The sequence below is a fragment of the Narcine bancroftii genome, chromosome 6, assembly GCF_036971445.1.
Source record: "Narcine bancroftii isolate sNarBan1 chromosome 6, sNarBan1.hap1, whole genome shotgun sequence".
In the NCBI taxonomy this organism is placed as follows: Eukaryota; Metazoa; Chordata; class Chondrichthyes; order Torpediniformes; family Narcinidae; genus Narcine; species Narcine bancroftii.
The window spans coordinates 99,194,959-99,212,464 of NC_091474.1; positions in this window are offsets into that span (position 1 = coordinate 99,194,959).

Below are 17,506 nucleotides of genomic sequence, written 5' to 3' on the forward strand. Positions count from 1 at the left end.
GAAGTCATAGGGAGGCTTGGTTTTCAAGGAATATTGAAAATTTTGTTAGGAGAAAAAGGGAGGTGTACAAGAGGTATAAAGAACAGGGAGCTGACTACAAGGTGTGTAGAAGGAATCTTAAGAAAGAAATTAGAAAGGCCAAAAAAAGGCACGAAGAGGCTTTGGCAGAGAGAGTGAAAATAAATCCAAAGGGTTTCTATAAATACATTAAAAGATTAGTGAGGGATAAAATTGGACCCCTTGTAGATAGCTAGGGTAGGCTGAGTGAGAAGTCAGAGGAAATGGGGGAAATTTTGAATGATTTCTTTGCCTCGGTATTCACTAGGGAAAAAAAATATTGAACCAGTTGACGTAAAGAAAAATAGTGGTGTAATGCAGGATTAAAACCATGTACCCAGATGCTTTTTGCTTATGTGGAACTGACGACACTGGGTCCACACGCAGGTCACCTTACTTTCAGAACTAGCAGATGTAATTAAACTCAGACTTATCTGAAGATACACTTTGAAATGGAATTCCACTGTGAGGCCCAGGGAAAGCAGTTGTCAAATGCAACACTCTGAAATTGACGAATTGGTCACAACCTGTCTTGCTCGAGAAGTTTTAATAAGTCTTTGTATCTACGAGATAAACCAGGAAGTTATAACATCCTGGTTCCATAATAATTAATCTTCTAAATTGTAGAATGTAATGTTCAGTTTTGATTTTGACTGACAAATATTAGAAGGAGTAGGCGCATGATTAATTGTTTTTGGGGTATATAAGCCTGTGGTCCTGCTGCTGAAGTTTAGACTCTCCGAGGGGTGGGAACACCCCTTGTCAAGAAGGAAGAACAGCCAGAGTCCGAGCAACGTCCCGGTCGGGGGAGGTGGAGAAGCTGCTACCAGCGCCCTGACAACCTACTACAAGTGTGCAGTCGTTGCCTCGCTTCGGCAGTTGGGACCAGTCCAAGCGTTGATAAGTATAGTTGGGAAGGGCTTGCATATTGTAGTGTGAAATCAGCTTTTGAATTAGTAATAAACATTTGTATAAACTGAACTGCTCTCGGTGTGTGTGTCTATTTTCTTTCGGTAGCTCAAACACTGTGACCAATCTAAATGAACAAAATGAGAGGTATAAGTTTACCCAAGACAATTGGCGCTGCGAGCAGGATTGGTCTCAAGATGTTTCGCCGAAAGAAAGAGGTGAGCCCTGAGCAGTTCTTGATTCCTGGATGGACTTCCAAAGACGATGGGTTTGGCATGTTGGCCAATACCCTGTCTTTGTTGGGACCACCCATTAGTTGGGATGAGAAGTTAGACTCATCAAGTGCACCTCTGGGAGAGCGGGTTGCCACTCTCCTTCGACAAAGTAAATTTCCTGATAAAAAGGGAACGCTGACGAATGGTTTTTGGTTGCTGGCCACAGCATTACGCCACTCCGTTCAGCGTGAAGCAGAATTAATTCAAAGAGAAGTAGAATCTCAGTGCAAAAGAAAGCAATTAGAGGAGGAGCTACAAGTCCTGCGACAATGCTGTTCCATGATGAGCGAGATTGTTCGCACCAGTCAGGACAGAGCCAAAGAATGGGAAGATAAGCATGTCCAAATGATTTGCCGTAATATTAAACTCCAGCAGCAGCTCTGTGCAGATAAGGAAAGGCATGGAGTAGAACCCGATCCATATCGTATTCATGCCATGATAAGGAATGGTGACGATCCTGATGTAATTGAGGATTGGGATGGGAATATCTGGAATGACAATGGTAATAATGCAGATACTCCTCAGCATGTGTCTAACATACTACCCTCTCCATCTGCTGTTCACGCCCACCCTATAAGGCAGCAGATTTCCCAAACAGACAGAAGGGGGGATGATGTAAGGGTAGAGATGGAAGGGATAGATACCCCGGTTTCCCATGTGGACCCAGGGGAAAATACCCAAACCCCTGCTTATGCTCTATGGCCTACTCCCTCTGTTGGATGGCCTCCACCTCCTCCCCTGGACTGGGTGGAGGACCCTGTGAGCCAAAGTGGGAACAGGGGTCAGAAGGAGTCAATGATCCGTGATTTCTCTGTAAAAGAGCTGGCTGCCATTGGAGATCGATTTAGGCAAAAAGCAGGGGAACATCATCCCCAGCTGCTGAGTCCTCCTGGCCCAGCTGTGCTTTCTGCTCCCACTGCTGCTTCTATCGAGCTGGCTTCTCCTGCTCCAGTTACTCATGATGAGGTAAAACAATGGGTTAAACAGGCTCTTAAAGATAACGATAGCATGTGGTCCTGGAAGCCCCCGAACCCTTCTGAAGCCTGAAGGTGTGGGCAGGATTCCCGTGTCTACTCCATCGAGACACGGCGCACACACGGGGATCCGCGGCCCTACATACCGTTAACAATCCACTGGGGTGGGGGTAATGATCGCCAATACTTGGCTTTGGTCGACACCGGTGCAGAGCACTCGGTGATTCCTGGTAATCCCGACCTCTGGACTGGACCGGCCTTTCGAATAGAGGGGTTGGGAGGAGCGGTCACCCTGGCAAAGGAAATAAAAGTCTGTGCCATGGTGGGTGATAGCCCTTCCCCTGTCTGGTTACATGCCCTGGTGGCTGCTACTGACGAGTGTATCCTGGGTATTAATATGTTGGCCGGTATGGCCCTTAATACTAGCCAAGGGGGATTTGAATTTGGAATTCGAACTATTACAAAAAAACTAGTAGTGGGTCAGGCTAAGTGGGATCCTGTGATGGTGCCAGCCCCCATGAAACCAGTGTGCATTCCACAATATCGTCTCCCTGGGGGGCAGGAAGAGATTACTGCCACCATCGATGCTCTGCAAGAAGAAGGGGTAGTGAGGCCCGTAACATCGCCCTTTAATAGCCCCGTTTGGCCGGTCCAGAAGCCAGACAGCTCCTGGAGAATGACAGTTGATTATCGTTTTTTGAACAAACATGCCCCACCACTTGCTTCAGCAGTTCCGGACATTGTCACCCTTATTGAAAACATTGCTACTGGGAACTCAGGAACATGGTATGCTGTCATTGATCTCGCTAACGCCTTCTTCAGTATTCTTATAGCTGAGGACTCACAGGATCAGTTCGCCTTTACCTGGAAGGGGCGCCAGTATACCTTCACCCACCTTCCAGTATCGCCTTCCCTCTCAATTCACCATTATATTGATGATGTGGCCTCCTGGAGCCTCTGGCAGAAACAAGAGGGTCGCCGAGTCCCACTGGGATTCTGGTCACATACCATGCCCGAGGCTGCCGCTCGTTATTCTGCTTTTGAACAACAGTTACTAGCCTGTTACTGGGCCCTGCTAGAGACTGAAAGAATGACAGGTGATGCAGATGTTCAATTGCGACCTGCACTTCCTATAATGAATTGGGTCCTGGCTAATAATGCTAATCTAAAGATCGGGCGGGCTCAGCAGTCTTCTATTGTTAAATGGAAGTGGTATATTCAGAGTCATGCGACCAGAGGGCCTGAAGGGGTGGGCCGCGTACACGAACAGGTGGCTTACCATCCCAGGTCAGGAACTCACTTATCGGAGGAGGGGGATGGTGGCTCCAGTCAGTATGATGAGTTGAAGGCAGTCACTTTACCACTAGATCCCCATGATCACCCTCTTCGCCTGTTTACTGATTCCTGGGCTTTGGCTAATGGACTTGTGGTATGGATGCCTGATTTGCAAAAGAACAACTGGATGATACATGACTGCCCAGTATGGGACAAAGAGTTGTGGCAGCTGTTGTGGGATGCTTCCCACCATCGTGAGATAACCGTTTATCACGTTGATGCCCATACCAATATGGCGACTAACATGGCTCAACATAATGCAGTAGCAGATCAGCTTGCCACTATCAGCTGTGCTGATACCGTCCCCCTGGCTCGATGGGCACATGAACAGAGTGGTCATTTGGGGGAGAAGGGATCAGCTATGTGGTCCCGTACACATGCTTTATCCGTCCATCAGGATGATGTCCGCATGGTCGTACGTACATGCCCAGAAGTTGTGAAGTTCCATACCGTTCCACCTGGTCCGCATGGCCAAATAAAACGGGGTGCTCACTCAGCTGCGGTCTGGCAAATTGATTACATAGGCCCCATGCTAGACTGTATGGGTAAATATTACGTCCTAGTAATGGTTGACACCTTTTCGGGCCTGGTTTTTACTTTCCCACCAAGACAGCTGACCAAGCTAGCACTATCCAAGGACTAAACCATTTGATTTATCGTTATGATGTTCCAGAGGAGATTCACTCTGATAATGGCTCGCACTTCTCCGGGAAAGCAATCTGTGATTGGGCAAATGACAACGGTATTTTATGGGTCCACCATATTCCTTATTACCCGCAGGCTGCCGGGTTAGTTGAACAAATGAACGGCTTACTGAAGGAACAAATTCGTTTGTTAACATCACTGGGGACCCAGAAGGAATGGTGCCATGTGCTGCAGCAGGCAGTCGACAATTTGAATCATCGCCCTTTAAAAGGAGGTACACCTTTCCACCGACTTCTTCACGCTCCTGAATTACAGCCTATTCCAGAGGAATAACAGTCATTGCCCCCCATCCCCGAACTAAGAGAATGTTGGACAAAAGGTATGGGTGGAACCACCAGGTAGTGGCCCTCCTGTAAATGGGGAAATAGTGACACCTGCCCAGGGTAACACTCGGTGGGTAGCTATTGAGGGACAGGATGATTTAGTCTGTTTAAACACTGAACGCTTATGGTATCGTGAGTGACATGTGTCAGGCTTCTTTGTTCCAGGTTCTCCATTTTACACTCCTGGTGATCTGGCTTAACAGCTGCTTTGATGCCAGCAATTGGATTTGTAATGTCGAGGACGTTCCAAGGGAGTTCCCCATGGGAAACACGGTCCGATGCATTACACCAAGGAAGTCCTCAGTCACCAGCCTCAAGTGCAGCTTATATAAATATGTTATTGTTCAGCATGTTTCAAAATCTGTTCGTGAGCTCCAGTATCTGGGTATTGTGGCCAACAAGGATAATTTGAGCCTTGGTTGGAATCCTTTCTCATGGCTAACTGCTACATTTGGGGGAGTGGGCCACACTATCCTCCGTTGGTTGCTCGCGTCATTGCTTATCTTTGTAATTGTTGTTTTGATTTCTCTTTTTTCGCTCCCTCTGTACTCAAATACTGGTTAGGCCTCGCAAATGACAGATTGTGACCAAGGGGTGGAATGTAATGGAGGATTAAAACCATGTACCCAGATGCTTTTTGCTTATGTGGAACTGACGACACTGGGTCCACACGCAGGTCACCTTACTTTCAGAACTAGCAGATGTAATTAAACTCAGCCATGGGGACTTATCTGAAGATACACTTTGAAATGGAATTCCACTGTGAGGCCCAGGGAAAGCAGTTGTCAAATGCAACACTCTGAAATTGACGAATTGGTCACAACCTGTCTTGCTCGAGAAGTTTTAATAAGTCTTTGTATCTACGAGATAAACCAGGAAGTTATAACATCCTGGTTCCATAATAATTAATCTTCTAAATTGTAGAATGTAATGTTCAGTTTTGATTTTGACTGACAAATATTAGAAGGAGTAGGCGCATGATTAATTGTTTTTGGGGTATATAAGCCTGTGGTCCTGCTGCTGAAGTTTAGACTCTCCAAGGGGTGGGAACACCCCTTGTCAAGAAGGAAGAACAGCCAGAGTCCGAGCAACGTCCCGGTCGGGGGAGGTGGAGAAGCTGCTACCAGCGCCCTGACAACCTACTACAAGTGTGCAGTCGTTGCCTCGCTTCGGCAGTTGGGACCAGTCCAAGCGTTGATAAGTATAGTTGGGAAGGGCTTGCATATTGTAGTGTGAAATCAGCTTTTGAATTAGTTTTATTACTAATGTTTATTCATTTGTATAAACTGAACTGCTCTCGGTGTGTGTGTCTATTTTCTTTCGGTAGCTTAAACACTGTGACCAATCTAAATGAACAAAATGAGAGGTATAAGTTTACCCAAGACAATTGGCGCTGCGAGCAGGATTGGTCTCAAGGGGAGGTAATGAAGCATATAAGGGTAACCGAGGAGGTAGTGATGGCTGTGTTGAAAAAGATAAAGGTGGATAAATCTCCGGGACCGGACAAAATATTTCCAAGGACACTCAGGGAGGCTAGTGGACAGATAATGGGGCCATTAACAGAGATATTTAGGATGTCACTGGCCACGGGGGTGGTGCCAAAGCATTGGAGGGTGGCGCATGTGGTTCCGCTGTTTAAGAAAGGGTCTAAATGTAAACCTGGGAATTATAGGCCCGTAAATCTGACGTCTGTGGTGGGCAAGTTGATGGAAAGTGTTCCGAGGGATGGCATTTACAAATATTTGGAGGTACAGGTATTGATAGGGAGTAATCAGCATGGTTTTGTCAGGGGTAGATCATGCTTGACAAACCTGATTGAATTTTTCGAGGGGGGTTACAAAAAAGGTTGATGAAGGGAAAGCTGTGGATGTTGTCTATTTAGACTTTAGTAAAGCTTTTGACAAAGTTCCCCACAGGAGGTTAGGAAAAAAGGTGGAGGCATTAGGTATAAATGAGGAGGTAGTGAAATGGATTCAGCAATGGGAATTGGATGGGAGGTGTCAGAGAGTAGTGGTAGAAAATTGTTTGTCCAATTGGAGGCCGGTGACTAGTGGAGTTCCTCAGGGATCGGTCCTGGGTCCACTATTGTTTGTTATATATATTAACGATCTGGAAGTAGGGGTGGAGAATTGGATAAGCAAGTTTGCGGATGATACAAAGATTGGTGGTGTTGTGGACAGTGAGGAAGATTACCGTAGATTAAAAGGTGATTTAGGAAGGCTGGAGGTGTGAGCTGAGAAATGGCTTATGGAATTTAATACAGATAAGTGTGAGGTGTTACATTTTGGAAAGGCAAATCTGAATAGGTCATATGCATTAAATGGTAGGCTATTGAGATGTGCAGAGCAACAAAGGGATTTAGGAGTTGTGGTAAATAGTACCCTCAAGGCTGATACTCAGGTGGTGTGGTGAAGAAGACATTTGGAATGTTGGCCTTCATAAATCGGAGTATTGAATTCAAGAGTAGGGAGGTTATGATGAAATTGTACAAGGCATTGGTGAGGCCAAATTTGGAGTACTGTGTACAGTTTTGGTCACCAAATTATAGGAAAGATATAACCAAAATAGAGAGAGTGCAGAGAAGGTTCACGAGAATGGTTTAAGATTGAAGGGGGAAAATTATAAGGGGAACATGAGGAGAAATTTCTTTACGCAAAGGATGGTAGGGATGTGGAATGAGCTTCCGAAAGACTTGGTCAATGCGGGATCATTGGTTACATTTAAGGAAAGACTGGATAGTTACATGGAGAGGAGAGGACTGGAGGGGTATGGACCGGGTGCTGGTCAGTGGGACTAGGAGGGTGGGGATTTGTTACAGCATGGACTAGTAGGGCCGAACTGGCCTGTTCTGTGCTGTAAGTGGTTATATGGGATCCGCAGAGAATTGGTAGATTTGATTCAAAATTGGCTTGACCATAACAGATGAAGAATAGAAGTGGAGGGATATTGTTACTAGATATCTGTGACTAGTAGACTTGCAGTCACAATAGGCGTGTCGTGAGCAAAAGAACCGCACAGAGTCAGGATCTGAGGGATTTAAATGCGTGCGAAAGTTCTATTAAAGTCAGTTGGTTCAACTCACTTTCGACTCTGTGTGCTTCTTTTGCTCACTGCGTGCCTAGTACGAAGTAATATTAGGCACTAGGCTGTGGGCTTGCCCTGCACCTGGAGCTCTCACGGTCAGATCTGCTGCTGACTCCATGAGCCAGTGCACCTGTTGAGCCACCACAGATTTCTACTATTTGTGATGTATACAAATGATTATTGTTGAAAATGTAGGCTTGTGGAGTGTCTCGAGGTTATAGTTCTGAAATAAGACGCACACAACAAGGAGTGCAGTTAACACTGATTTAATGAACTGGGTGCTCTCTTATATGGTCAAGCTGACCCTGGCTGCCATGTGACCGAAGGGCGTGATCTGAGTTCCTTCAGGCTCTGATTGGCTGGATCGGCCCATTCTGCTGTAGCATCATCAACGGGTGTGGTTTGTGCCATCCTGGGCGCAGATTGGTCCTTTCGCGATCCGTCGTCAGCGATTGTCTGGCAGAGCCCTTTTTTGCAGCGGCCTATGGGAACAGACTGCTGACATCTCATGCAGCCCACTCGATTGCCGTGTTTGACAACGTCTTCTGTGTCAGCCTGCAGCAACGGCTGCTACATGACCACCCCCTAGAACTGGGGATTGGAAGGCCTGCCCCTGCGGCAAGAGATTTGGAGTGTAATTGGTTGACTGCTGTCCAAATGTGTTGGTTTAAGCCAGTCAATCGTGAAAGCCTCTTTCCTGCCACCGACGACCAGAACCCAGGTGGACCCATTGTGTTGAAAGATGTGATATGGCCTTAGTACGGTCTTTGAATTGGTGGCCAGTGAGCACAACACCTCACAAAAACATATTTACAATTCTGGAAGTCTTTGGGGACTATAAATCAGGAATGGCCATGCGCTTTGGGAAGTGTTGGGGCAAGCGTTCACACAATCTGGCTAGGGAGATGGCTGGTGGGTCTTCTGGGGTACTAGCCAAGAATTCATGCCGTACACCATCTTGGCTGCAGATGTATTGAAATCCTTCTTGGGTGCAGTTCAAATGCCCAAGAGGACCCTTGGCAGCTCATCTGTCCAGTTGGGTCCTGAGAGTCTGGTCATGAGGGCTGGTTTGAGGTGCCTATGGAACTTCTCCATCAATCTGTTGTCTGGTGGAGTTGGGTATTGGCTAAGGCTGCCCATAGACTGGAGGTAAATTGGGCTCATCTATCAGAGGTGAGGTGTTCTCGAACCCCAAAGCATACCAGCCAATTGTTCAGCAGGGGCCTAGCACATGTCTTAGTGGATACCTCAGGTAATGGGACTGCTTTAGGCCACCTGGTTGAATGGTCTGTGTCACCGATAGTGGGCCAAAAATGTCCACCTGTGTGTCCTTCACTGCGATGGTTCAAAAGTCTGGAGAGGGTCCTTAATGTGTGTCTGGATTTTACCAGATTGACATTGTGTACAAGCCCTTGCCCACTGGCTGACCTCTTTTCAGAGGCCACGCCAGATGAATCAGTCATCTATCATTCTGACAGTGGTCCTAATGGAGGGTTGTGCCAGATTGTGGACCATGTCGAAAATCTGTCTTTTCCAATTGGCCCAGATGATTGGGTATGGCTTACTGGCAGCTGTATCACACAGAAGAGTCATTTTACCTGGGCCTATTGGGACATCCTCCAGCTGCAGGCCAGTTACTGCAGTCCAGTTAGTGGGAATGTTGGGATCCGCTTGTTGTGCTTTCGCCAGGCTCATGTAGTCGATTCCTGGGGTGGGGACCTGTATGCCGGAAATGGCAGGTTGGGAAAATGCGTCAGGTTACCATATTGGATTTTCCCATGATGTGACTAATGTCGGTGGAGAATTCTGAAATATAAGAAAGGTGTCTGTTGCCTGGCTGACCATAGATCTGAAACTTTGCTAAAAGTGGTTTATGGTCATTGAAGATCTGGAATTTCCTGCCCTCTAGGAAATATCGAGAATTCCTCACTGCCAGGTACAGAGTCAATAGTTCGCGGTCAAATGCACTGTATTTAATTTCTGGCGGCCGGAGGTGCTTGCTAAATGAGGCTAGTGGCTGCAATTGTCAATACACTAGCAGCTCAAGGCCATCCCCAACTGCTGTATCAGAGGCATCCACTGTGAGGGCTGTTGGGACATCAGGCATAGGGTGCTCCAGTAACGTTGCATTGTCCAGAGCATCCTTAGTGGATTGGAAAGCCTCATTTGTTCATATATCTTTCTTGTGACTGGAAATGAGGAAGAATAATGGCCTCATGATGCAGGCTGCTGCCATAATGAATTGGTGCTAAAAATTTATCATACCAGCAAATTCTTGTAGGCTGTATTTGGCCTAGCAGATGACTGAATGGTATTAACCTTCTTGGGCAGTGGTCTGGCCCCATCTTTATTAATATGGTGCCCCAAGAAATCAATAGTCATGGCCGAACTGGCATTTTGCTGGGTTAATGGTCAACCTATACTCACTCAGGCAAGTGCACAAATATCTTAATGAACAGCATGGTCACAACTATCCATCAGAATATCATCAAGATAGACGAAAACAAATTGAGATCCCGGCCCACTGCATCCATTAATCTCTGGGAGGTTTGAGCTGAATATTTTTAATCAGAAAGGCATCCAAAGGAACTCAAAAAGTCCAGAGGGGGTGTTAATGGCGGTCTTGGGGATATCATCTGGGTGAATCAGGATTTGATAATAGTCCCAGATTAAGTCAACATTTGAGAATATTGGTGCCCCTTGAAGGTTAGCGACGAGTCTTATATGTGGGGGACCAAATACCTGTTGGGCACAGTGGCATCATTGAGGTGTCAGTAGTCTCCACATGGCCTCCACCCTGCTGATGCTTTGGGCACCATGTGGAGCGGTGAGGCCCACGGACTCTCAGATTGTTGTACAATTCCAAGCTCCTCCATTTTATGGAATTCTTCTCTTGCCAGGTTACATTTCTCAGGTGGTAGGTGGTGTGGAGGGGCGGTCCCTGAGTGAGGATCTGGTGTTGCATCCCATGTTTGGGTGTGGTCGATGTGAAATGTAGCATTGTTATGGAAGGAAACTCGTCAAGAATGCGTGCAAACGCATTGTCAGCAGCAGTCTTTGAATGTAGGTGAGGCCATGAGTCTAGTGCCACTGAGTGAAAGGGACTGGAAAGTCTTTGAGTGGACCAGTCGCCATCCCTTAATGTCCACCAGTAGAGAGTTGGCTCAGAGGAAGTTGGCCCCCAGGAGTGGCTGTCGAATGGTTCAAAGTGAACCTCCAGGTAAAATGGCAGTTGCCAAAACGAAGGGAAATGGTGCATAGGTCCATATATTTGAATTATTAGCATCCTTTAGTTCTTGACCTGCAGGCGTCGGAGGTGGAGGGGGAAGGACATGGACTTCAGCCCCAGTGTCGACCAGGAACTAGTGGCTCGTATATGAAGTAGGCTTTGATGTGTACGGTTGTGGCAGCCATCAACAATGGCCGGCTCTGGCATTTCCCAGGAACGCGCAGGGGGAGTGGCATCGATGGGCCTCTGAACCCCAGCATTGGTGATAAAATCAGTACAGCTCACTGATGGGGTCTGTCGCTTGGGTGATTAGGCTTCCTGGCTGGTCGCTGTTGTCAAGGTGTCATCACCTGTTTCAGTGTAGCGCAGGAATCTCTCTTCGCCGCCCATAGCACATCCACTTCGGGAGCTACCTTTCTGGCAGCGTTGAAATCTGCGAAGAGCAGCCAGATGTCTTCAGACAGCCACTCCAGAAAGATCAGCTGAAACAGTGGGCAAGAGGTGTGGACATCGTTGAAAGTGAGCATGGACAGAAGGGGCCCTGTCCCCCATCCCGTCCATATACAAGTCGGGCCGTGTGCTCAAGAGCCTGAAAGTGCGGGTTAGTAGTTCATTGATGGCCACATAATTCCCTTGCTCCAGGGCTACTGAAGGAAGTCGATGATCCGGGCCACGATGTCCTGGTCGAGGACACTTATTATGTGGTAGTAGCGTGTGTCGTTGGCAGAGATCAGGCGAATGGCAAACTGTGCCTCGGCTTGCTGGAAACACACCTGTGCCTGCAACGCCCAAAAGCTCTGCAGTTTTTTTTATTATTTTTCACACTATGAACCATATTAACAAATACACACAAACATTTTGCTTTTGAATATACACAGTGTCATTTTCTCCCCTTTTCCCCCTTCCCTTCCCACCCCCCTCTCTACCCACTAAACATTCAACATGTACAATACAATAAATCCATTAAACAATGTCATCACACAATGAAAATAAACAAGAAAATTGTGTCACCTACTTTTACACACTGGGTCAGTTCATTTCGTCGTCTTCTCATTCTATCATTTTAGGGGGTAGAGGTCGCAGTAGGCCCTTTCTGTTGTGTTCCATATACGGTTCCCAAATTTGTTCAAATAATGTGACTTTATTTTTTAAATTATATGTTATTTTTTCCAATGGAATACATTTATTCATTTCCATGTACCATTGCTGTACTCTCAGGCTCTCTTCTGATTTCCAGGTTGACATACATTTTTTTGCTATAGCTAAGGCTATCATAATAAATCTTTTTTGTGCTTCATCCAAATTGAGGCCTAGTTCTTTACTTCTTAGAAGAAAGATCTCTGGATTTTTTGGTATGTTGCTTTTGTGATCTTCCCAAAACTTATCCACTTTCTCACATGCCCAAATTGCATGTACTGTTGTTCCCGTTTCCTTCTTACAGCGAAAATATCCATCTGATACTTTTGGGTCCCATTTATTTAACTTTTGGGGTGTGGCATATTTCCTGTGTAACCAATTATATTGTATCATTCGTAAAGAAGCTCTGCAGCCTCAGGGAGATTGTGTTGATTGAAGGTTGGCCTTCCATTCTGATATCCAGCATTGGGTCCAAAAATGCCCTTTGGACCAGTTGGGGTCACCACTGTGACATGTCTCGAGGTTATAGCGCAGAAATAAGACATATACAACAAGGAGTGCAGTTGACACTGATTTAATGAATGGCTGCTCTTTTTTTATACAGTCAGGCTGACCCTGGCTGCCACGTCACTGATGGCCATGACCCATGTTCCTTCAGGCTCTGATTGGTGTCCCCACGACCCGTCGTTGGTGATTGGCTGAATCGGCCTATTTTGCTGCAGCGTCATTGACAGGTGTGGTTTGTGCACCAGTTGGCCCTTTCGTGATCCGTCACCAGCAATTGACTGGCAAAGCCCATTTTGCAGCAGCCTTTGGGAAAAGGCCACTGACACCTTGTGCAGCCCGCTCAATTGTTCGAATTTTGTCATGTGTGCCAGTCTGTGGCGACAGCCATGGACTGCTACAGGCTGGCTGATCAGTAAGTTTACAGATGACAAAAAAATTGGCAGAGTTGTGGATAATAGAACATGGAACCTGACAGCATAGTACAGGCTCTATTGAACAATTTAAACCTTCTCTATCATCTTCTCTTGCAACATACGTCTGTATACAAGTATTTCAAATATCTTTATTCTACCAGCTTTCACCACCAGCTCTGGCAATGCATTCCAGGCACCTACTACTCTCTGTGTAAAAAAAAACCACACACACATTTCCTTGACATCTCCCCTGAACTTTCCTCCTCTCACTGTAAGCAGATAACATCTGGTATTTGCTATTGACGCCCTTGGGGAAAAAAATGCTCGTGGGAAAAAGCCACCCTTTCTATGCCTCTCATAATCTGTCAACCTCTATTAGTTTACCTCTCATCCTTTTTTACTCCAGAGTCAGCTCTGTTAACCTTGCCTCAAAAGACACATTTTCCAATCCAGGCAACATCCTGTAAATCTTCTCTGCACCCTCTCCATAACTTCCACATCCTTCCTGTAATGAGGCAACCAGAATATTCCAAGTGTGGTCTAACCAGAGTTTTATAGAGCTGTATTGTTACCTTACAGCTCTTGAATTCAATCCCCCCCCAACCCCCCGTCACCTGACTAATAAATGCCAGCGTACCAGAAGCTGCCTTAACTACCCTATCAACCTGCACAGCATCCTTGAGAGAATTATGAATTTGGATCCCAAAGTCCCTTGTTCTTCCTTGCCGTTAAGTATCCTGCCATTAACCAAACACTCCACCTTCAAGTTTGACCTTCACATCTGTGACTTCTCCTACTGCAACTTACAACAACTATTCACAACACCTGCATCCTCGATGACATTTACACATTTTAAACGTTTTTAAGAAAATCCAGCACTTCCTCTTCATTAACCTCATCCTTAACCTCAGCACAAAAGCCTGTTCTACACTGAAGCAAAGTATTCATTTTGCACCTCCTCTGCCCCCAGGCCCATGTTGCTTCCTTTATGGCACCATGTTCACTCAAGTCATCCTTCTGTTCTTCATGTACGAATAGATTAATCCTACTTGCCAAGGCCTTCTTGCTCTCCTAAATCCTTTATTAATTTCCTCCTGGTTACCATATACTTCTCATAAGTCCTTTTATCTTTTGATTCCTCAACCTTCTTCCTCTCATACCTGTCTCACCACTTTTGTTAACTACAGTTCCCTTATCCTAACTTTTCTATTTCTCAGCTTTTCCACCGAGTACATCCATTCTCAATTTACTCCCCAATTCCTGCCTAATTCCATTGTAATTAACCCTTCCCCAATGAAACACTTGACCATTTTGTCTACTCTCCTTGTCACAGCGATGCTAAAGGTCAGGGAGTTTTGGTCTCGGCCACTGAAATGCTCCCCTATCAAGGGGTCTGTTACCTGACCAGGTTCATTTCCAGAAAGGCCTCTCCTCTAGTCGACTTGTCCACATACTTTGTCAGAAATCCTTCTTGGACACACCTGACAAATTCTGCCCCATCTTTCCTTCTTGCAGAAAGGAGGTGCCACTCAATATTTGGGAAGTTGAAGTCTCCCATAACAACAAACCAGTTATTTTTGCACCATTCCAAAATCTGCCATCATCATCTCCTCAGTGTCCCGGTTGCTATTTGGGGGCCTACAGACCAGCTATTTAAGTATTTAAGTTGTCTCGCCTTACGTAACATAATATTTAATAATGTTTTTATGTCATCAGTAGAGATAAGTAAAAAATAAAACAGCTAAACGACTGGTTCACAACGAAGGGCAGGCCATAAACTTTGAGCAGAGTCCTTCAAAGGCCATAGCCAAAAACAAAGTTGAGGTTGGCAGCTGTTGGCTACTTGCAATCGAGAAATCACTCCCTTTCAGTTTCTAGCTTGCACCCACGCTGATTCATTAAACAGTCTCTCGAAAACTTCCTCCTTTCTCCAGCTGTGGTACTATTCCTGATCAGTAATGCCACTACTCCCCTCCCCACCGCCACTTTTACCTACTTTCATATCCCTTTTGAAACATCTAAAGCCCAGTAACTGCAGCAGCCAATCAGAATCAGGTTTATTGTCACAAACATGTGACATGAAGTTTGTTATTTTACGGCAGTATTGTCCATTACAGGTTAAAAAATTGCTATAAATTACATCTCCATAAATACACTTTTTTTTAAGTTAATACAAAAGATGAAAAAAGTGAGGTAGTGGTTCTCATTGTCAACTCAGATATCTGATTATAGAGGGGAAGAAACAGTTTTTGTAACATTGGGTGTTTGTCTTCAGGCTCCTGTAGGCATAGCTTACAAGGCATAAGCTCCCAAGGCATAGCTTGGGTGGAGAGAGTCCTTGATGATGGAGTCTACTTTTCTGTCCTTGCATCAGCCAAGTTTATGTAAATGCCACATTTTAATTCCAGGTACTGATCTATCCTTTAAGTTCATTTCCCTTATTGTTAATACTTCCTTTGAAGTAAACACATTTCAATTCTTCCAACAAACTCCATTTATGCTCCCTCCATAGCCTGCTCTCCCTCAAAATACATGAACCTTTCCACCATCTGCTCTATTCTCTGCCCTATCATTTTGGTTCCAATCCTCCTGCCAAACTACCAGTATTTTAAACCCTCCCCATCAGCTGTAGCAAACCTCTCTGGCAGGATATTGGTCCTGTCCAGTTCTGGTGTTACCCTTCTTTTTTGTACAGGTCGTACCTTCCCCAGAAGACATTCAAAAGATCAGAAACCTGAAATACTGCCCCTTGCACCTGTTATGCAGCCACACATTCATCTGCCATATTATCCTCTTCTTACCCTCCCTGGCGATCTTGATATTTTAAACAATGAATCAAGACTGCTCTCGATGCTTGTCCTGGAAGTGGTCTTCTTCTCAGAGCTCTATGAGCCCTATCCAATTCCAAACCTTCAAGGGAAAGCTCTTTACCCAGCACCTCTGGGATCCAGTGCTTAAAAAGTTTTATAGGGTCAGCACCTTCAATATCCTCTGGGAGACCAACTATTTTCACATTATTCCTCCAACTTTGATTTTCCAACGAATCAATCTTCTTCATTAAATCTCTTTTCTGAATCCCCCAATCTACAAAAGAACCTTCCACTTTTTCCATTTTTTCTCTATTACGTTCTACCTGAGTTTGACACTCAGAGAAGCAGTTACAATTTTTAAAAAATTATCTGAACATCAACTGATGTTATACATTTATTAATATCACTTTTAACTAGTCATTTCCTGTTTCACAGTTGACATTTCATCACAAAGTATTCATTTTTATTTTCATCTCCATAAATCCTTGATTCATTTGAGTCGATATTTGTTTTGACATATTATGCATTTGCTATATTTGACAAGCAATCCCTTCCAAAACAGTGAAAACTGAATCAGTCCAGATTCCACTTCCGATTTTTGAAATTCATCTTTTTTTGCTGCAAGCTCCTCCTCCTGGATGAATTCCAATAAGGTAAGTTCCTCTTCTTCCTCAGTCATCATAGGTCCTTTGACTAAACATCTGTGGGTCTGGACACCTGACGCCGGCACCCCGACCTCTTCGGGACACTGGCGTTTGGGCTCCCCACAGCACCGACTTTCTCCAATAGCTCTCGGGATTGCGATGCAACATGCAGGCCAAGTAAGGCCGTCAGGCGCGCAGAGGCATCCTCCGACGTTACCCTGCGTGCCAGTGGGCCTCCCAGTGAGGTCACGGATTCTCTTATCAGCCGTGCTGCCTGCGCACATGGCTTCATGTGAACGGGGGTATGCAACTGCCGAACTCACTGATGTATCGGCGCCATCTTGTCGATGCAGGATCGGCGCCGGAGTCAAACTCGAACTGGCTGGAGTCCTCTGAGGGTTGGAGACTCCCAGCGACGACTCCATGGTTTCAGCTATATAGGTAGGCCTAAATTCTTCCATACGGTATTTTTTTCTGAATTTGAGGTTTAAACTTTTTCACATTAGATGCCGTCATAAAGCACTGTTATTTAAATAACTGTAAATCTTATTTTTAATCATTTTTATACTATTGAATAACTGGGTATTTAATGATCCAGCTGGGGAGAGGTGGAACACACATTCTCCTTCTACATCATCTTGCCACGCCCCTTTGCTCAGCATGTATTGGTGTCATCAAGCACTGACATCACATGGCCGGTTCGACGCCTGCTAGGAGTTTTAGTGCTGCCATAGCGCCACCGCATGCGCCCCTCCACCAAGAACTGGCAGGAAGGTATGTCTGTCTTTCAGGTTGCGACAGACTTTTGGCTGTTGCAGTGCGGAAGACTTGTCCACGTGAGCTGGTTTAAACTTGTCAATAGTGAAAGACTGCGGCTTCCCTCCAATGTCCAACATACAGTTTGTCTGAGTATCCTTTAAGGACCTTCGTAGGACATCTGCAAAGGTTGACCAAGTGTTCCCCTTCGGACAAACACATATTCACAGTTTTTGAGGTCTTCAGGTACAAAAGAAGAATGTTCTGCATGAGACAATGGTGGTATAAGGGTCGATTTTTCTATGGTATCCCTTAGCCTGCTCGAAGTTCCTTAGGATCATTGCTGAA